The following is a 21,866-nucleotide window of genomic DNA, read 5'->3' on the forward strand; positions in this document are numbered from 1 at the left end:
AGACAGATGGAGAGAGAGAGAGAAGGACAGACACACAGAGAAAGAGACAAAGAGAGACAAAGAGAAAGAGATGGAAAGGGGGAGGGAGAGGAGATTGAAGGACACAGAAAGAGACAGAGACAGGAAGGAACAGGGTGAGAGAGAGCTTTCACAATTTAAGACATCTGAGCAAGTTTGAAGTTGTCAAGGCAAAGGCCACAGGTGTTGCTGTGCAGAAGAGATGAATCATGGGAAGAATCCTTGCTTCTTCTGACAGACTGCAGAAAAATATAGCTAACAGCGGCTAATTATGAGTGAAGGCTGAAAACCCCGGGAGAGCATCTTTTTCCCTGTGGTGGGGCTCATCCCTGAACTCTGTATCCAGCAGACACTTACTAATCGTCAGCCAACTACAAATGTTCAGCTTTGTAAAGTACAAGCAGTGGTGTGCAGAAGGGAGTTGTGCTAGATGAAATAGCATCCCCTCAAAATTCTCATCAGCCACAGACTCTCAACATGGCCTTATTTGGAAAACATCTGCTGATGTAGCTAGCAGGATGAGGTCATGCCAGGTCCCACGTCTGTGTCCTTAAAAACAGATGAGGGCACACAGAGGAAGGGCTGTCAGATTAGACAAGGCAGCCTCAGCCTGAAGAACAAATGTCCAGGGTGGCCAGTAACCCCTCTGCAGCCGGGGGAGGCAGGCAGGCAGGCAGGCAGGCGAGACCTCTCTCCTGAGCACTCAGGTCACTTCTCCTGCCCGGTTGTGGGCAACTTTGGGTCTCACAAGTTTGAGATTTTGCACATTTGTGTTGCTTTAAGCTTCCCAGTGAGGGTCCAGTGGTCACAGGAGGTAACTGACAGAGAAGGAAGGTAGATACAAAAATCCAGAGAGACGGAGGGACTGAGTGCAGACCCCAAAACTCATTCCCTTTAGAACTGGGGCATCAGCTTCCTAGCCTACAGCTGCAACTCATCTGGAAAGAACCTGCCACTTCCTGGACTCCCACTGCCAGGCCAGCGCAGCGGGCAGACCTCAGAAGATGCCCAGCTGCCGGCTGCCTTTAGTAGAAACCACTTTCTCTAAATGTCTACCTCATAAAAAGTTATGCAAGTAGCCAGATAGGCTTCCTTGCTTCCAGCCAAGTCCCTCGGAGTTCTCCCTCCTTGACTCTGCAAAGACACCTCTATCTGGGGCTCCTCCTACAGGCTGCCTCCGGTCCACCAGGCAGCCTCACACAGCAGTGACCAGCCCAGCCTCTCTTGATGGCATTTATCCCTGGAGATGCATGGGGGGGGGGGGGGGAAGAAGCATGGCTCCCATCAGGCAGTCCAGTCCAGGACACATCCCACGTGGTGCCACAGGGTGCTCCTCCCAATCCCCTTCCCCAGGGCAGCTGGGCTCCCACTACTAAATGCCGCCCACAAAGAAAAGCCTGTTATTTCTCCATAAACTGATTCTTCTCCTTTTCCCAGGCCCTCTGGGGGCCGGGCCTTGCAGATCACCCCACTTAAACACCCCGTTGTGTTTTTATTGCTCAGACTCCATCCCAGATCATTAGCGGGCAGGGTGGAGGGCCGGTGGGGGAGTGGGGGAGTGAAAAGGTTCTCTTGGTTTCTTCTCTGCTTTCTCCCCCCACCCCTTCCTCCTCAGAAATGCAATCCAGTTGTTGTTTTAGGCTGGGATTTGTAAAAGGCCTTTGGACTTAAAAGAAAAATGTCGATCCAGACCTTAGGGATAAACACACCCCGCTGTAAGCACAAGCACTGAGCTACCACAGGAGCCAAGGAGCCCCAGACCTGGGCCCACGATGAATCACTCACCCTGCCCACTGCTCCCTCACTATCAGTGAAGGAAGGGGCTTCCCCCCCTCGGTCATCCAGCCCCTCCCCCCCCCCCCCCCCCCCCCCCGCTCATTTGACATTCTCCAACTTTCTTTTTTTCTTTTTCCTTTTGGTGCTTTGCAACAGGATCTCGATACATATCCCTGGCCATCCTGGAACTCACTATGTAGACCAGGTTGGCCTCTAACTCACAGTGAACCACCTGTCTCTGCTTCCCGAGTGCTGGGATTAAAGGCTCGTGCTACAATGCTTAGCTGTTCTTCAACTGTTGTTTCTAACATCTGTTGTCCTATCAGTTGTTTCTACTGCTTTTCCTAACATCTCTAAGTGTGGGGCTTAAGACATTTAGGACATGTCTGACCTTGTGCTTTCCAGCCGTCCTGCTGCTGGTTGCATTGCTCCCGACGTCCACCCCAGGGACTCTGTTTTGTGGTAGGACTGTGCCTTCTCATTTCTTCATCTCTTCTTCCTGTGGTCTGTTCCCATCACAGCCAGACCCCCAGGCCATGGGCCCGATTAAGGACTCCTAAGGACTTTGGTAACCTGGCCCTAGCCTGCTTTAGGATTCTACTGTGCCGGCATCCCAACATGGTGCAGAGCTACCATAAGAAAGGAACATCCCTGGGCTGGAACACACTGAGAGCTTCCCACATCCAAGCATGAGCACAAGCCATCCCGTGACCAGAGAAGGCCATCTTCTCTGCCTCAGTCTTTTACGGACACCTCAATAATGATGTTCTTCAACTCTCTTGGAATTCCTGTCCTCTGAAAAACTCGGACTGTCCCTGTGGCTAGCTTCTGGTGCCACCATGGTCTATGGCCCTAATTATTTTTGTACTAAGCTGACATCCTCTGTAGTAGAAATTTGGTCATAGAAACCATACAAGTTTCCACATCGAGCAAATACCCAGTGCTTACTGGTTGGTGGCCTAGGAAAAATATGGCACTCAAGGGATGGGTGGGTATGCCAATATCCTTTGAACTGCGTATATCTATCATTCCTCCTTCATACCCTCATCCCTCCATTGTCCACATGAGCTCATGGTCATGGCTCACCGCAATGCTCTGAACAGCATAGTAGCAATGAGTAGGTTGTAAGTAGGATGGGGGCAGTGGGAGGCTGGGATATCCTTTTTCATTTCTCCCCTTTCTTTCTAGCATGGGGCAGGCACACTGAGGTTCCTTTCCATCCAATTTCATGCCCTAGAGCTCTCACCCCATAGCTTCTACCACTTAATGTCCAGCCGCCTCTCCCCAGGTCTCCAGGCCGGGCACAGGAGTGAGTGTATGTGAGCTTGTGAGCACAGCACCCTGCCTGCTCCCAGTGGGCACTGGGGCTGCTAGAGACAGCTATCCCCCTTATAAGGTCTCAGCCCCTGTCAGTCTCTCTAATTCATTCTCCATGCAAGCAGCCAGAGGGATTTATTTAAAATGCAAATTAGACCCTGGAGTGCCTTTTTTTTCCAGACCCTGGAAAGGTTTCTCTATGCTCCCAGAATAAGGTATAAACCTCAGCCCCAGCCAGCCACCTCCCCTTCACAGCCTCAGCTGGGTCCCCAATATAGAATAATCAGTGCAGAGCCTTTGTGTGAGCCAGTGCCTTTTTTCACAGGATTCACAGCCTATCAAAATCTGAGGACAGCCTCAACTCCACCACCAACACCAGCCACTGTGGCCTCTTCACCCTTGGGGCAGGCACGGTTGGAAGTGCACAGTTGACAATCTCTGACAACAACAGTCAACTGCTGTCACCATTGACAAGTCTCACCATGACAAGATCAGTGGTGAGACTTGGAGCAGGACAGACCCTCCCCTGGGGAAGAAGGACACAGCTAGGGCTTGAATCCAGCATCTTCCTTCCAGGTTGACTCTCAACCACACCCTGATGGGAGGGAATCCTACTTACCCCCACTTTCCTCACCCTGTCTGCAAATGCAGTGGACACTCCAGGTGCCTATCGGAGGTTCATCCTCCTTGGGTATTGCGTGCAATGGTCAACTCTGTGCCTATAGACACAGACACACCCGGCAAAGTGTGAGTGGCTAGAGAGTATGTTAGATGGTAGCAGGATTCAAGGGCATGTGAGCTTAAGTTCAGTCAGCAGCTTACAAAACTCAGGACTAGAGCTTTAGGACTCTTAAGTATCAGTCAGGTGGGGCCAAGGGATGGCCCAGTGGATAAGGTGCTTGCTGTGCATGCCCGAGGATGTGGGTTTGAGCTGCAGACCCCATATAAGAAGCCACATGTGATGGTACACATCCATTATACTAACACCCCTAGATGGGAAGCAGAGACAGGAAAACTGGAGCACACAGCACAGTGGCAGAAACAAGAGAGACTGGACTTCAAAATGAGGTGGGAGAAGAGAACTGGCTCCTGGAAACATCCTCTGACCTTCATGCTTGCATAAGGCATGAATGCACATGCACGAGGACGCATGCGCGCGCGCGCACACACACACACACACACACACACACACACACACACACACACACACACACACACATACTTTTAATCTCTGACTAGAAATCAGAGTCAAGACTTGTATGACCTGAGTTCTAACTCTGGCCTGGGAGGAGATGTGACTTTGTGACTTATTGAACAACTTGGAAGGCCACCAGTTGGAAATGTTCTAATCCTTACAAGACGATCGCCTAGCAGGCAGTCAGGCAAGAGGCCTCAGTGGGCAAAGGCTCTTGCTGCCAAGCCTGATGACCGGGTGTTCTGTCCCTGAGACCCACGTGATGGGAGAGAACTGACTCCTGAAAGTTGTCCTCTGTGCTGTGGCGTGACCAACCCCATAAACAACAACAAAACAAACAAGCAAACAAACGAATGTAGTGCAAATTTTTAGAAATAGAGTACTGCTTAGCATGAGGCTTTCTGGTAAAGAACAAAAGTGTATCACTGACCGTTTTGATGAGAGTTTATTTACATTGTCCTGAGCAGGAACATGTTCCCCCATGCCTGTCCTGGAGGCTTCAGAAACAGTGTAAGTCCTATGTAAAATTCAGGGTCTATCAACAGTCCTTGTGGTCATTCAGCCTGAGTGTCTGCCCTGCAGTCATCCTGTAGTCATTGTCTACTCTCACACCGAGTGTCTCTTCTACAGCGGTCTTGTGGCCACTGTCCACGCTCACACCTAGTGCGCTCTCCTCTATTCCACACTACATTCTGCCTGTCTTCTACACCACTCTGTCTCATTTGGATTCTCTTGATGGAGATCACAAGGGTTAGGAAGCTGAGGTGAGTCTAGAACAAGAGCTCAGTGATGAGTGAGAGACCGGCTTGCTCACCAGCAGTCCAGCCCGTGAAGGATGGAAAGCCAAGGCTGCAGGAAGGAAAGGTAGAATCATCTAACTTGGCTCAGACCCTTCTGAAAAAAGAACTGGCCCTTCATTCATCAGCGTAACGGATACTTATCACGCTGTTTACAGAAACATCTATAAACATGGTGTGGCTGGGAGGCATGCGGTGTGAGGTCCAGATCTGGCCTCCTCGGCCATGTGGCTCTGGGCTGTCATCAGATCACAGCCCTTCAGCCCAGCTGAGACCTGCATAGAAGTCATTGTGTCCCCTAGGCCTTTCTCAGGAGACAGACACGGAGCGGCTGAAGGAAAACCTGGACCGTCGCTCCTGTCTTCACCCACCCAATGCCTACCAACTCCTTCCAGGGAAGTAGCCACACGAACCTAGGAGAAACCTACTTCAGAAATCTCTGCAGGCCACTGCTGCCCTGCATCCTGCCCAGGCAGTGTTAGGGAGACAGCAGTCACCAACAGGAACGGAACACGGCCCCTGTGAGCTTCAAGAGAGAGCAGAGAGCACACTGTGGTCTCAGAGCTTTGGCCAAGCTAAGCCTGCCAGAGGGAGGGAGGGAGAATGCTCTATCAGCAGTATTCATAAATGTTCAACCAAGGGCTGGGTGCTGTTCAGGGCAGCTGCCTCTTATCCATGACCTAAGCAAGGGGCCTTGCTCTCCATGCCTCTGGGTCCCACTTCGCAGAAAGGGGATACAGTGGTACCTACCTCCTCATAGGATCTACCCACCTCAGTCAGGGCTGCCACACAGTAAATGCTCAATAAATGCAACTATGCATACCGTTCCTGGGAGTGGGCATCCAATAAGGGGTTTATTCAGCCCATCCGGGCCTGACCAGCATTGGCTTGTCCATCTCCCATATCCCTGCTTATTGAATTGAGCAGGACAAGGGATGGCCTTTCCTTCTGCGTCTGTCTGGCTCCACCAAGCCCACCCCTGGGGCCAGATGGATGTCTGCAGACCTGAAATGCGCTTGGGTAGGGGGAAGGGACCCTTGGAAAGAAAGAGCTGACCAGTGTGTGAGGAATCAAAGATGAAATCTGAGGCGAGGCTAGAGCCGTTTGGGGATTGTGACCTTGGACCACGGGTTTAGAGTCCCCCAGGGGAATATGAAGCTCTGAAGGTCTCAGAGAGGGATTGGAAAGGTTCTGGGGTGGGGAACGTCCCCCTCCTCACCAGGCCAGTTCAATCTGGTTTTCCAAATAGACAAGGGTTCAAGAAGGTCTTGGGCAAGGGTAAGGAATGTTCACAGGACCCTGGGGAGGGGGCAGGGGGGTTGCAGTCTCACAAGCTCCCCATTGTGTCCCAGCCAACTGAGGGCCCCACAGTGACCATACTCTTGTGAGCTCCCAGAGGAACATAGCTTAGGGAGGGCAGGGGTGATGGGGAGGGAGGCCCCTTAGGGACAGAATCTGAGAGAGGAGTGGGGGAGGGGGCTACACAAGTAACAATGGTGTTGGAGGGGGCAGGGTGAGTCCAAGGAGATAAAGCTAGTTAGTGATCTGCGTTCCCCTGAAGGCCCCTGTCCTGCTCAATTCAATAAGCGGTAACGTGGGAGATGGAACAGAGAATGCCGGTCAGGCCTGGACTGGGTTGAATAAAACTCCCTTATTGGTCTTACCATCCCTTGAACGGACAACCTGAAACACTAAACCCTCTCTATTTCTCTTGGATGTGGCCCTGTCTGGCAGAGCCTCTTCACCCCTACTCCAGCTCCTGACCAAAATTATACCAGCTTCCTGCTGAAAGCCTTCCAGTTCCCTGGGCTTCTGGTATGTTCTGCCTCAGCTCCAGGAGGGCTAGGGGAGGGTGGGGTGGGATATTCCTGGACAGAGTCCAGACCCGGAGCTAGCAGCAGACTCTGGATGTGGGTTATGTGGCTTGGCCGGGGCTTGGGATGGATGGGGCAGTGGACAGAGTGGCTGGTGGAGCTGGGGGATGGGGAGGGGTGGGAATGGGGATGAGTGTGGGGGAGGTGCATGCAGACATCCTAGGCCCACATCCCAGCTCTGCTCTTGTCAGAAGTGTGCCTCTGAGTGAGTGTCCCCATCCTTGCAAGCTGTGTTTCCCTTCTTACAGTAAGTTGGGGTGACAGAGTCTCTGTCACAGGGAGCTTTCCATGAGTTGCGGATTGAACGTAGTAGTTCATATCTGCACAGTGCCCTCAACAGCAGACAGGGACTTCCAAAGAGCAGAGGTCACTGTGTCCTCCATCCCTCTTCAGGAGCAGCCAAACACTGAGCAGATGAAGGGATCTCTATTAGGAGTAGCCAGGCAGGAAAAGCATGCAACAGAAAATAGGTCTGGGGGCTGCAGGAATAGCCTGAGTTAAACAGGCTTCTTGGTGCAGGACTTCTCAGAGCCTTTCTTCCACCTCAAGTACTCTGAGCTTCCAGAAATGGAGGCAGAAGACATACCAGTTTCTCTGCTACAAGTCCTTTAGTGTTGGGGGCCAGTGTCAAGGTCAGCACCCTGCATCATTGCCTCCCTGTGGGGACTCACTCTGTGACCAGCTCAGGGCCTGACACATGCATATGAGAAATGGTGGACAAGGGATGGGTGTGACTCACCCAGGACTCATGCCTGCACACTGGAGAGGAGAGCCCTGTTGTGGTGAACACGGAGGTCCTAGCTCCCTGCAAGCTCCACCTCAGATCAGCTTTCCAAATGCCAAAATGCAAGGGGAGCAATGGGAGGTCTCACCAGTTTTCGGGTCTCCTCCCAGCTCAGTAGGCAGCCCACCAAGCTGTGCTAAGTCTGGTCTGTTCCCATGTGCCTACAAAGGCACAGATTTCTTTGGGTCTCTTGTGCCCCTCTGTGAAATGGTCTCAGCCAGTCTCTCCCTGTCCACGTCTTGGGCTGTTGTAGAAAGGCAGAGACGGCACAACATGCTCAAGACATCAGGAGGAGATGTTCATAGAGATTTATGTGGGCCTCAGGAGTCACTTAGGAGATCCAGAGAGTCACTCCAAAGAAGACTCTCCAAAGGCACACACTCGAAACGTCCCGAGGGAGGGGCACATTCTTAGCTCCCACAAAGCCAGCACCATGAGACCTTGCCAGCCACCATACGGAGCACACTTTGGAAGCCAGTGTCTCGGGGGAAGCTGGGGGACCAATCAACTGCCTGAGACAGCTCTGCAGACTTGGGTAGGAAACAAACCCATTCATAAGCTCTGACAGTCGGGGCAGGAATGAAGGAGAGCCTGCAGGGAGGTGGGCTCAGCTCAGGCTGACCTGGGCTGTTGCTGTGAGACACAACAGCCTCTTCCTCTTTCTGTCTGGAGCCTCTCTGATGCTCAGACTAGAGTAGTGTGAACAGGAATAACCAGCCCCCTTCTTCTGTCTTCTGGGTTCCATCTGATGTCATACCCCACAGGCGAGCTGACCATAAAACCCAAAGAGACCAGCTAGAAATGAGGTCAGTGATTCAAGCCAGCCCACATGGCCCTGGGCATCTAATTCTCATCTTGTATCTCCAGGACATGCAAATAGAACAAGTCTTCCAGGCTGGTGGAGGAATCCCCAAAGGTGAGGTCGCCTGGGGCAGAGGACCCTCGTTTTCCCGTTCTCTGAGTCAGCTGAATATTGAAAACATGAAAGCTGCAATTTCTCATTGCTACATCCTCTGTACCACATGGAACATATGCCCTGGGTCACTGCCACTGACTCTGAAGCCGGACCATAAATAATTAAAATGAAATTACAGTTGTCAAAATAAATTAGCAGGGAACCAGGAGCCTTGCCACGCTGTGAGTTCAGCTCTTCTCTGAAAGCTGACTGTGGCATGAGGTCTCCTGGACACAGGGTGACTGACTGATAAATTCCCGACACGGGAAGAGCCAGGGACACCTTCCAGGGCTGTGCAGCACCAAATGGGAACCAGGCTGAATGCATGCAGCTGGGGTGCATTCCGAGGACTTGGGCAGGCTGTGTCTGGCTGCATGCGTGATAGTCTCACATCATCCTGAAGCCTAAAGGCCCTGGGAACAAGTTCACAGGACTCGGGGTGCAGAATACCCCACACGGAGCACCCCCAAACTACCTGGGGGAAAACACTCAGTTATTTGGCTCTTTATCCCGTGGCTAGTGAGCCCTGGCATCTAATCCCAGTCAGAGCAGCTCTAGGGTGGACACTGCAGAATCAGGACTGGGGAGTAGTCTATGGCAGCAGCATCCCAGAGGTGATGTCAGAACTCTTCTCCATCAGAGACAAAGCCCAGCACAGAAGCTGGTGGGAGGAGCTGGCACAGCCAGTTGCTGAAGTAAAGGGAGTGAAGGCAGAAGCCAGCTCACAGGTCTGATCCTGAGAGCCATGAGAAGACCTGGGCAGGGTGGAGGAGGGGAGAAAGGGAAGCAGCTTCTGGGGACAAACTGTGATGTCACCCCCCCCCCCCCCCCCCGCAGAGCCACTGAGCATGACAAGTAACACTGTACCAAAAGGCACCACCGTCCTCCTGGGCCCAGTTCATCACAGTAAAGGTCAGTCATGAGCATTTATTAAGCACCTACTGTGTGCCAAACACTGCCACACATATTCCTCCGCTCAGCCAGTCAAGCTTGCTGTAGGAGAAGATGCTTCCATTATCATCCACAGTATAGATAAGGAAACAGGATTCAGATAGAATGGCTTTACTCCCTAGCCAGAGAGTCCTGAATCGGCTGAATCTTCCTAAGTCTCAGCTTTCCCCATATATTGCCAGCCTGGGTGGTTCGTTTAATTCCCAGCCAGTAGCAGAGCCCGAGTTCTTAATACTTACCCCCAAATAAGCAGTGCACACACACACACACACACACACACACACACACACACACACACACACAGAGAGAGAGAGAGAGAGAGAGAGAGAGAGAGAGAGAGAGAGAGAGAGAGAGAGGAAGTCTCCCTGCAGGCCAGATTCTCCCAGGTACTGGGGAGCTCTTGATGGAAGTGGTGAAGCCTAGAGGGCTGCGATTTCTCAAACTAAAATGCCACTGTGGCTTTCTCTTTGTTCCTCTTGCCATATAGCCAGAGGCAGCCACTGCTCAGGCCCACAAGATGGGGTGCTGGAAAGGGGCCCCTGTTTCTCCCATCTCAAATGTCTTGCATTCATTCTTGGATTGAGCAATCAGCGCCTGTGGATTAATGGACACGGGTCTTGTCTTTAAGTCCCACCCGCTGACAGCCCGCCTGATTCCCTCATCTCCCTGCTCCTCAACCTTTCAGGGGGGCAAAAAAAAATACAGGCAGACTGCTTATCTTAGTGTGATGTTGCCATGGAAACAGCATCCCTTGTGAGATGCTGTCATAACACTTCAGTGTGGTTTGGAACACTTAAAGACACAGCTTCCTTCCTGGTCTCAGCCATGGGGCAGCAGTCAAATGACTGGAGGGAGGCAGGCTAGGAGAAGAAGAACTAGGCAGACCTGGCTTTGGATAAGCCTGCCATCATCACTTGAGAGTGTGGAGCCACCAGCTGCCTGTACGCTGCTCAGGTAACTCCTACCGTTCCTCAACCAGTGCCACTGCGAAGCTGGCTCGACAATGCCCATTTTACAGAGGAGGAAAACGAGGGTTAATGGATTGAGAGATGCCCAAGCCTTCACATCCTTAGAGCTCCCTTTTCACGATTCCTGCCTCAGGATCCACTTCTGAGATACATCGACAGTCAGAAGCCTGGCTCAGCCGCAGCGCTTGTGTCTCCACAGGCCATACACCCTGGGACTCCTACTGCTCTGAGATCTATCCTTTCCCCCAGCTATACCTTCTTTCAGCTGACCCTTGGCATGTGCTATGCATCCACTCTGTTCGAGTTCTTCCTGGTTCTCCCAGAATGACATCTATTGACCTTCCATACCAACCAAGGCATCTTCCTTAGAGAGCTTCCTGGCCCTCATCCCACCATGGCCAGAAAGACCTGACCTCATTGCCACCCAGCTTACTGCAGCCTTATAGCCAACCACTACTAGCTCTCTTCCTGCTGCCCGGGGCTGCCTTGAACCATAAGGGTATTACTTGCCTTCATCACCAAGTTCTTACTGCCCACCTGTGGTGTGCCACTGAGAAAGTATCAAGGAAGCAGAAGGAGTGTGCGAAACTGCATGCATGAAGTACCTACTGTGTGCCAAATAGCAAGATAGACAGCACAGTCCCATAAGGCCTTGCAAGGCCCTACGTGGTTATTTGGTTACTTCCTCCTCACCTGCTTCTGCCTAACTCCATCTCTGCTCTAGTCACTATCCTCAGCCCTAGGAGCTCACAGCCATCCCTCTGCCCACAATCATGCTACAGAGCACAATCAGGCTGTCTCTGTTCAGATGTCAGCCTGAGGAAAAGACAACTAGCTTTTATCATCATCCTTCACCACAGCCCCTGAGCTGAATGTATGTATATATTTCAATATATTTATACATAATTAAGATGAGTCAGGAATAGATATTTGACTGTGTACATAGATCTATGAATACATCATATCGCATAACATATGGGGAAGTAGTTTTTGTCTATGAATTCATTCACACTGAATCCACGCTGGGCTGTTGGCATTCCAAGGAGAGTGGAAACTCCTTGGAGGGTTTTGTTTTTTTTTTTTGTCCAGTGTTATAACTCGAGGATTCAGAAAATGGTTAGAAGTACACTGAAGGTGCTCAATAAATGCCCCCCCCCATGGATAAATCTAAGGCTAGCAACAGGGAGGCAGCCCTTTGCTGTAAGGGGTTCTGGACTGAAGGAGGAGGAGGAAGCAAACTGAGCTCCAGCACCCATCTGTCTCTGCTTCCTGACTGTGGATACCATGTGACCAACAGCCTCAGGCTCTCTCTCTGACATGGCAGGTGATACCCTCAAACCATGAAACAAAATAAACTCTCTCCTGTAAGTGGCTTTTGCCAGGTCTTTCTATCATGGCGATTAGAAAAGTAGCAAACACAACAGCCATCAGTGTAACAGGACCGGCACCGAGCTGTTCTTCAGCCTGGGAGTTCGCCTCTCGTGGCCACTGCAACCACCAGCTGTCAGTGGGCCCATTCAGGGTGAGAAGGCTGTGCCCCAGACAGGAAGGTCCACTTGGAAACTTCACAATGTCCGGCTGGCTCATCTTACTCTGGCTCAGTGCCAGGCTACGACATTGTCTTAGGGTTTCTATCACTGTGAAGAGACACCAAGACCACAGCAACTCTGATAGAAGAAAACGTTCCATTGGGGCTGGCTTACAGTTGCAGAGGTTTAGTTCATTATTATCACGGTGCGGAAACAAAGCATGCAGGCAGACCTGGAGAAGGAGCTGAGAGCTCTATATCTTGATCTGCAGGCAGCAGGAGACTGCTATGCTGGGGCTAGCTTGAGCACACGAAGCCTCAAAGACCACCTCCACACTGATCCACTTCCTCCAACAAGGCCAAACCTCCTAAAAGTGCCACTCCCTAAGGGCCAAGCATTCAATCACATGAGTCTGTGGGGGCCATTCTTATTCAAACCACCAGACATATCCTTAGACCTTGGACTCTCTACTACTACTACTACTACTACTACTACTACTACTACTACTACTCTCTCTCTCTCTCTCTCTCTCTCTCTCTCCCTCTCTCTCTCCTTCTCTCTCTCTCTCTCCCTTCTCCTCTGTCTGTCCGTCCATCTGTCTGTCTGCTTTCCTATTCTCAGAGTAAGGTGGCATGTGCAGGTTACACACACCACACTCATGGACACTTATAGCCGCACTGCTCTTTGTGGGCCCTTATATAGTTCAGCCACAAAGTTCCTGCTTTAGTGACCAACCAAGGGCACCAAGCCCATGACATCTGGAGTTCCACACTCAGGGCCAGGGTGGAGACACATGCATGATGCTGTGCACCTGCCTGACTGCCCAGAAAACCCTGAGAGGTTAACTTCCCTGGTCATGGGCTGTGTGTCCCTCTGCTCCCGGGTCCCCAAACAAGCAGCCAAGTACTTTACCATAGGTTGAGGACCTGAGGGGACTTCAGGGTCCTTGATACCCTGCATGTTCCTAATAGATAAGACATGAAGAGGATGACCAGGTGCTTGCCTCCAGAGCCCCTAGAATGTAAGACACATCACTGTTTTTCTTCTTCCTAGTGTGTCCTTTCGGCAGACTGAAAATAAAGGTATTTCCTGCTGCTTCTGGGGATATTTTTCTTCTCATTCCCCAAATACCATAATCCCTGGTCTTCGGCATGCACCCCACCCCTGAGCGGCTTCCAGATCAGCATCCCCCAAGCTGATGCCTCCTCCAGACCATGCATGCCCTGCCTGATGAAATGGCTCAGGGTCAGCCAGCCCCCCCCCCCCCCACCATGCATCATAGGCTGGCCTCAAAGCTCTCAAGCTTCCTTGAGGTTTATCTCCCATGACTTCCTAAAAGAAAATCCTTACGGCTCTGAGTTTGGACAGCACTGATCTGGAGCAATCTGTTGTCACAGAAAGCTCCATGGGACAATACCCAATGAGAGCTGCAGAGAAGACCCCGCTGATAATCACAGTGCCCTGGTAGCAAAAGCCCTAGAAAAAAAAAGGCTGTTGCCTGGGGCCCCTGCTCTCTGAAGTTTCAACCCGCCAAATGTTTGCTGAACTCTGACCTCTGAACTCTCATGTGACCCCTGAAAGAAAAGGAACAACACTTACCCAGCCAGCTCCCATTTCCACGCTCTAAATGGTGACCTTTTCACCAAAACATGGGGAGTTTGTGGCCCACTCAACCCAGTGTCATTCTCCCATAGGCTCACAGTGAGTGACTGGGGGTGTGGCTCAGTGGCAGAGGGCCTGTCTATCATGCTCAAAGACCTAACTTTGAGCCCCAACACTGAATAAACTAAACTGGACATGGCAACACACACCTGTCATCCCAGCACTGGGGATGTGGAGGCAGGAAGAGTCAGATGTTCAAGGTCACCTTCAGGTACATAGTGAGTTCAAACAGTCTGAGCTACATAAGACCCTGCTCCAAACAATGAGGATGTTACATCTAGTCCTGCTAAATCCAGTAGATACTCCGATGTCTACACCATAAAAAAGAAAGGGGAAACCCTCTAAACAAAGGGGACATTGTGAACGCCAGAAGCCCACTGTGCCAAAGCCGCACACGTTCTGTGGAAAGTTGAAAATGCCCCCAGGGTGCAGTGGCTGAAAGACAAAGGGGGTGTTTGAGGAGAGAAGGATAGTGTTGGGGGGGGGTGGGATGCATACATAAAGGAAAATTTTGTCGTCAGAGTTAAAGCTCCCCACTTCAAGACTGGCATCTGAAAACTGCAACTCTTTACAGGAGACTCAGCCTGGACTTGCTGGTAACACCCCAACCCAGAGAGATTACAGAAGCAGTCAGTGGCCATCTACTTTGCAAGTGAACTCTGACTAGGGAAAGCGATGGCCGTGTGTATCTCCTGTTTTATTCCACAAGTATCCTTTTGTGGCTGTTAACAAAAGCCTCTTGCAGACACAGAGTCTCTCAAACCCTGTGCAACACCTGACTTCAGAGCCTGCCCTGTTCAGATTTAGCCCAACACTTTGTCTTGTTACCGTGTTTAGGGCGATTAAAATCACCACTGAGATTTTTAATGATACATTTTATTTATACAGCACCCCGCATTTTTATAGCATTCGCCTCCGGCAAGATCGGTGAATAATTTAGAATAAGGAGTAAAACCAGCCTTCCATAGAATTCTCAAAACCACATCTGCTGCCCATTTCCTAACCCTCCCTGTACCTGCTGTGAGAGCCCCCCCCACCCCACCCCCGCACACCTTCAGCCTCAGTTTCCCAACAGGAAGAAGATTCCCACTCGGTACAGCTTGCAGATGGTTATGTGCTGGCATTAGAGCAGCCTGAGTTATCTGAGTTCTTTTTATGCTCTGGGCAGAGCTCAGAGCTCTGAGACATAAAAGAGAGCAAGATGGAAGGACTGGCTACCTTTGGAGTCCACTGTCCAGGAAGAAAAGCAGACAGTGGACAAAGAATGTCACAATGGCACCTCCTTACGCTTAACTAAACATGAGAAGTGTGAGCTGGAGTCCCTGACTCTCTGTGACAGTTAAACTTCTTGGCTTGGCTGGCCCATCACTGGGTGTTTCTGTTAGGGTGCTTCCAGGGAAGTCTACCTGAAGAGGGGAGATGTGCCCTGAATTTGAGTAGCATCATCCCATAGGCTGGGGGGTTCCTGGACTGAATAAAAAGGAGAAAGTGGGCTGAGGGCCAGAACACATCTCTTCCTGCTTCCTAACTGTGGAGTCAGTGTGACCAGCTGAGTCGCACTCCTGTGCACTCCTGCTGCCATGCCTTCCACCCCTGTGACCTCCCTCTACCTCCTGCCGCACTGATGGACTGCACCCTCGAACTGTGAGCCAAGACCTTTCCCTTCCTCAAGTTGTTTTTGGTAGGTGTTTCACTACAGCAACAGTCACTGGAGAGTTCACAATAAGAAGTCCAGCCCAGTTTGAGGGCAGAGCTGGAAGCACCCGTGGCTTTGGGAGAAGGCAATGGGTTGACATGGCCACTCTGAAGATGCTGTTTTGGTGATCAACTGTTGCTCCAGTCTCTCCCCAGTTGCCAGTTGGGGTAGGGGTTGTCCCAGGTGGAGCCTCTGACAGTAGCATGATGGCTACTGTGTCCTGAACCCATCAGTACCCACATGCCACTTTGCTATGAATCATTTATGTATGGTGCCTGTATCAGATGATCTGCTTCTAAGACATGCCTCAGTTTCTCTCAAGCCAATCACAGTGGCTGTGCCTCTCTCCTCTCATATCACTGAGCTCCTGCGATCTCTGGAGGCTTGCCTGATGAAAGCCTTGTGAGTGAGTCAAGGAGGCTGCAGGAACATCCAGAGACTGTGTGTTCTGGAGAACAGCTTATGCGAGGCCCATGATGCTGCGGGGGGTCTGGGAGTCAGGACATAAAATACTGATGTAGATGGTACAGAGGAGAGAGGCAGAACCTATGGCCATGGCAAAGGTGTTGGCATCAATCAATCCAGAGAGCCAGGTAGTCCCATGGGGTCATCCATGATGGATAGAGATTCTGCAGAGCTCGCTAGCACGTGCAGGGAGTAAAATCGTAGGTGAGGGCACAGGGCAAGGTTCCTGTGTGAGCTAGCTCAGAAACAGTGCAGAGACAGCCAGATACACACGCTGTGGTTATTGTTTCCCAGTCTGTGGCTTTCCTGCTCATTTCCTTATACTGTGCAGAGGTTTTTCATTTTAATGAAGTCCAATTTATTGAATCTTCCTTTTATGGTTACTATTTTTAATGGCCCAAGAAATCTTTGCCTACATACAAGGTCTTAAAGAGGGTTCCTTATATTTTCCGCGAGAAATTGAAGAGTTCCCTTAACAATAAAACAAACAACGCAAATAAAAACTGACACAGCAGACAAGCAGACAGATCATTTTAGGCAAGAAAACATTCAAATGACAGAAAGTTCATAGCAAAACACGTTCATAATCACGAGCTCCACTGAGTGCGGCCCAAGACAGGGGCGGTAAGGAGGGTTCCATTCCAGGGGTGCTTTCCAAGTCAGCCTGAGGACAGCACCCACTTAAAAAGCTGTGGTAGCATGTGATTTAATCTCGGTGCTGCGGAGGCAGAGGCAGGAAGGTCTCTGGGCTTTCTCTCCAGTCAGTGGGTTCTTGATTCAGGGAGAGACCCTGCCTCAAAAATAAGGTGGAGCACGATAGAGAAAGGCACCCCAACCTTAGTCTCTGTCTTCCACACATATCATACACACTTGTGCACATGTGAAAACACACAGACACACACACACACACACACACACACAGCTATGCATGATGGCACAGACTTATAATCAATCCTACAACTCAGGACTCAGGAGGCTGAGGCAGGAAGAAAGATCCCAGCCTGGGCTACATAGCCAGACTCTGTCTAAAAAGCAGTAACAATATCAAGACACAGAGAGCACCAACAGAAGGAGGAGGAGAAGGGAGAAAGTGAAAGAGCGAGCCAGCAAAAGCGCTGAGCAGTGGAGGGACTGAGTGGGCTTCAGAAACCACAGGTAGGAACCTGAAATGCTGTCAGCTCTTTAGAATACACCTCAGGGGTATCTCTTAATACCTTAAGCCTGCGTTTGATCTTTGATACAATAATTATGACTCTAGGACATTTGCCAAGGTGGTGGTGAGGGGGGGGGGAGACTGTCTCCAAGTGCAGTCTTGGACTCAGTTTTCATTGAGGTTTAATTACATCATAGCCCCAAATGGAAACAATATGAAGGTCATCAACACCAGTGGACAAACAAGTTGTTAACTGACACACAGAGAAAAGCTCTGCTCAGCACCGAGAAGGAATCAGCTACTGATGCTGGCAACAGCCAGGATGAGTCTTAAAACATTAAGTGTAGTCCTGGAAACCCGAGGTAGGAAACCCCTGCTGTAGGATTCCATGATTAGGTGTTAGGAGCGGGTGTGGCGGCAGTCCCAAAGGCGCCAGGGACTGCAGCTAAGTCATATGACTTGCACCTGACTTCCTCATATAAGACACAAACATCTTGAGTGCTGCGCAGGTGTACCAGGATACAGGTGAATCCAATTTGGTGGAGATTTGCCCCTGCTGCCCTGATTAGCTGAAGCCTCGTGACTGGCGAGGAGGCATGGCCTGCAGTGCGTGGATGAGAGAGAGTATAAAAGGAGTGAGAGGCCCAGGGTTCGGGGGAGATATATAAACAAGGGAGATATAAAAACAAGGGAGATATAAACAGGGGAGATATAAACAAGGGAGATATATGGAGAAAGAAGAAACAGGACTGAATAAACGTGTGCAGAAGGATCCTGTAGCAGCGTCGTTCTTGCTGGCGAGTTGGGGGCGCGCTCGAGAGTTGGTGCTGAAACCCGGGAAAAGAAACATCTTCAGGCATGAGCGAAGACCCCCTGCTACAGGGAGGATTCAGAACTGCATCACGGGGAAAGGTGGTAATAAAGTGTTCCCGTAAAACAGACTGTTGAGAAGGATCTGGCGTGGATTCAGAACTCTTCAGCTGGGGAACGGTACTGATGAAGAGAAAGAAGAAAGATGAAGACTGAATAAACTGCTGTTAGAAGGACTGGTGGTCGCATCGTTCTTGCTGGTCGAGAGCAGATGCGACAATTGGTGGCGTACGGGGAACCAACTCCCCCACCGAGTTCAGAACTTTCAGCAGTCAGTGGTTGCCGGCAGGGTAAGTTCACGGTGAGTGAAACTTGCGACCCCAGGAGTTTGGGAAGGACCTCGGATAAAATAGAGGTGAGCATAAAGTTGCCAGGAAGTAGGCACAAAGTAACCCAGGAGTTTGGGAAGGACCTCGGATAAAATAGAGGCAAGCATAAAGTTGCCAGGAAGCAGGCACAAGGTAACGAAAGGTTCCCGGCTTTGGGACAAGTTAAGGTTCCCGGTTTGGGGACAAGTTAAGGAACTATGATAACCTCAGTGTAGTGATCAATAGATCCTCGCTGTGTAGTTATGCTTTTTTCTCCCATTGACCCTTTGTGGGTAGGTCTGATAGTTTTGGTCTTGTTTGTTCTGATATATGGACTCTGTTACTGTTTGAAACTGTGTGTAAAGGTAGTCAAGACAGGTCAGAAAATCCTTACAGAGCAACAAGAAAGTATGTCGGAAAAGGAGAAGGGCTTAAAAAGAAAAAGGAAAAAGAAGACACAGTAAAATCAGGTGAACAGAAAGGACGAAACAAAAGAGCCGAGGCGGAGGAGGAAGGCGAATTAGCTTCTGTGCCTCCTCCCTATGCCTCCTCAGCAGTGAAAACTTGACTTTCATATTGACTTCCGAGATGGACACACAGGTGATTGAGTTTATGGTCTCATCACCACGAGGTATTGTGTCCATCCCCCCTGGGGATCGACCAGATCAGGTGTTGATGTGGGCGAGAGGGTCTGTTTGTGTGTTTCCACAGGACCAGATGGAACCTCTTTGGGTGCTGGAGAGATTGGTGAGACGCTGCAAGAATGAGGCTCCTGATCCAGTTGCCCCTGTGGATGTGGTGGATGATCCCACAAGCACAAACAATGGAGCCGAGATGAAAGATCCTTTCGGTATTCCAGAAGCCGATACCAGCTGGACATGACATTCAAATTTTTCCACGCTTTTTGATCCCTGAATTCCCCTTAGAGATAGCCCCTCTGGCTATCTATCCCTAGCTTCAGAGAAGATGAGTGGGGGTGAGAGCCCTGGGATGTATGCTTGTTATAGTGTGTGTGTGTGTGTGTTGTGTGTTTGGCACATGTGTTAGGTGCAGAGTGTGCGGCCCGCACTTTCGCCATGGTAGCGTAGGCTTTTGCTGCAGTGGAGGCGGGACAATCTCCTCAGATTTGGTTTGCCGCTCTAAAAGAAATAATGCTGCTTTATGCCATGGGTTGCAAGGCTAAGCACTGCACAGAGGATAGCTTGCTGTTGGCATCCTGTGGAAGGCATGTCTGATTGCATGAAGGTTCAGTGTCCTAGTTCCCTTCCCCCAGGAAAAACGACACGGGAGCTGGCCAAGACCTCTCTGGGTGATGAGCCTAAGGGATGGTTTTGTGTAGGGCCCCTACGCTTGCACACTGGGGATCAGACCTCTACCTTCACCCATGAGGCTTGCTTGCAGCAATTAAGATCTGGCCATAGGTTAATTAACATCCTGGCCTTTTGATGCACCTGCCGCAAGCAAAACACAATCTCCCCAGGTGTGGCTTGGCATAATAGAGAGGTAGTCAGTGATAAGACTCCCTGGGCATGTCACCAACCTAAGACAGGGATCAAACCAATGCTGTTTGTCACCCAAGGACGGGTAAGGGGCATGGCTGCGGGGGGCTATCTACAGACATTCTCTCTGCCAGAAAAGAAAAAAGGGGGAGATGTTAGGAGCGGGTGTGGCGGCAGTCCCAAAGGCGCCAGGGACTGCAGCTAAGTCATATGACTTGCACCTGACTTCCTCATATAAGACACAAACATCTTGAGTGCTGCGCAGGTGTACCAGGATACAGGTGAATCCAATTTGGTGGAGATTTGCCCCTGCTGCCCTGATTAGCTGAAGCCTCGTGACTGGCGAGGGGGCATGGCCTGCAGTGCGTGGATGAGAGAGAGTATAAAAGGAGTGAGAGGCCCAGGGTTCGGGGGAGATATATAAACAAGGGAGATATAAAAACAAGGGAGATATAAACAGGGGAGATATAAACAAGGGAGATATATGGAGAAAGAAGAAACAGGACTGAATAAACGTGTGCAGAAGGATCCTGTAGCAGCGTCGTTCTTGCTGGCGAGTTGGGGGCGCGCTCGACAATTAGGATGTTCGGGAACAGACAAAGCTAGAGTGTAGAAACAGAAACCACCGTTGTCTCTGGGGAGGGGTCAACGAGAGACTGGAAAGGGACGGGAGAAAACTTCTTTATTTAAGACACTTAAATGTACTTATTTATGAGTATGCATAGGTGTGAGTTTGTGCTCCCATGCCACACACACACACACGTGGAGGTCAGAGGACAGCTTGCAGGAGTTAGTTCTCTCCTTCCAGCCTGTGGGTTCTGGGAACTGACATCAAGTCACCAGACTTGGCAGCCTTTACTAACACTGAGTCATCTTGCCAGCGGGACAGGAGAGACTTCTGGGCTGACAGAAACCCTGAAATCGTGATGGGGCTGCACTGTACAAGGTCAAAGGGATTGAGCTGTCACTGGGTCACAGAGTCAGCAAGGTCTGCAGTTCTCTGGGGAGAGGGATGGATGTGTGTATGTGTGTGTGTGGGGGGGAGTTCTGGGTCAGTTTTAGAACCTGCAGAGCCCTGGATTATTACAGGAACACTGTAGATGTGATGCTTTGCTGGGAAGATTCCATCATTAGCCAACACAATTTTGTTGACCTACTATGTGCTTTTACAGTCCCTGGAACTGCAAAAGGTGGCACCACAGTGTCTATCATCCATCAAGAAAACTTAACAGACACCTGCATGCTTGTATGTACAGGGTAATATACCAGAACATCCCAGGGAACCCATTCGATGTTTTAATATCTGATTAAAGGCGCTCAAATACTCTTGTAAAGCCACTCAGAGATGAAGCTGTAGTTCAGCTGGTGGAGTGCTTGCACAAAGGCCTGGGCTCAACCCCTAGCATTGTGACACACATCTGCGACCCCAGCCCTCGGGTTAGGTAGAAAAAGCAAGAAGATTATGAGTTCAAGGTCATCTTTCACTACATAGTGAGTTCAAGGCCAGTTTGAGCTCTCTCAAAAATAAGAAAAGCCACTCAGCCTTGTCTTTCCTCCCCTAAGGACTGTATCACCTGGACTTGCATGGGGAAGGGGGGAGCCCTGCCTCTCCTTCCACCAAAGTGGGTGAGGAGCCAGGAACTCTGCCGGGAACCTGGGTGACAATACCTCAGCACACAGGTGATGGTGGCCTCCAGCAAGATAACAGCCACAAGGTGACTAGGCCACCAGTCTCTGGCCACCCAGTATCCTGCACATACAAAGACACTCCTGTCTGTATGTCCACATACAGTAGATACTTGATAAGCAACAGCCCATCAGGTCGGCACATCTATCCAGCTGTCCCCTCTGTGGCTGGCAGAAAGACTACAAGGAACTACAAGAAAGAAAAGGGAGGGATGTGGGAGGCAGGAGCCAGCATGATCTATTAACAGTAGGGGAGAAGAGTGAATTCATTTCCTCCCTGTAATTTGCCTGTAAATATTCACAAACCATGCAATTTCTCTCAGCCTTCCCATTAAAGATAAATGCATAAATAAAGAAGCCAAC

At 50.5% G+C, this 21,866-nt stretch overlaps 1 protein-coding gene across 4 annotated transcripts in view, besides 1 other annotated feature; it reads right to left on the minus strand.

Moving 5' to 3' along the window:
• The window catches only part of Tspan18 (tetraspanin 18), a 132,792-nt gene that overhangs the window by 75,385 nt on the left and 35,541 nt on the right, over positions 1–21,866 (minus strand). The window lies entirely within an intron of this gene.
• Positions 744–3,751: an enhancer, noted in NCBI's record as "VISTA enhancer mm1603". NCBI's record gives its function as "enhancer in: limb[3/6]" and the evidence as "EXISTENCE:transgenic organism evidence [ECO:0001131][PMID:17130149]".

This window comes from Mus musculus, chromosome 2 (genome assembly GCF_000001635.26).
Source record: "Mus musculus strain C57BL/6J chromosome 2, GRCm38.p6 C57BL/6J".
Taxonomy (NCBI): Eukaryota; Metazoa; Chordata; class Mammalia; order Rodentia; family Muridae; genus Mus; species Mus musculus.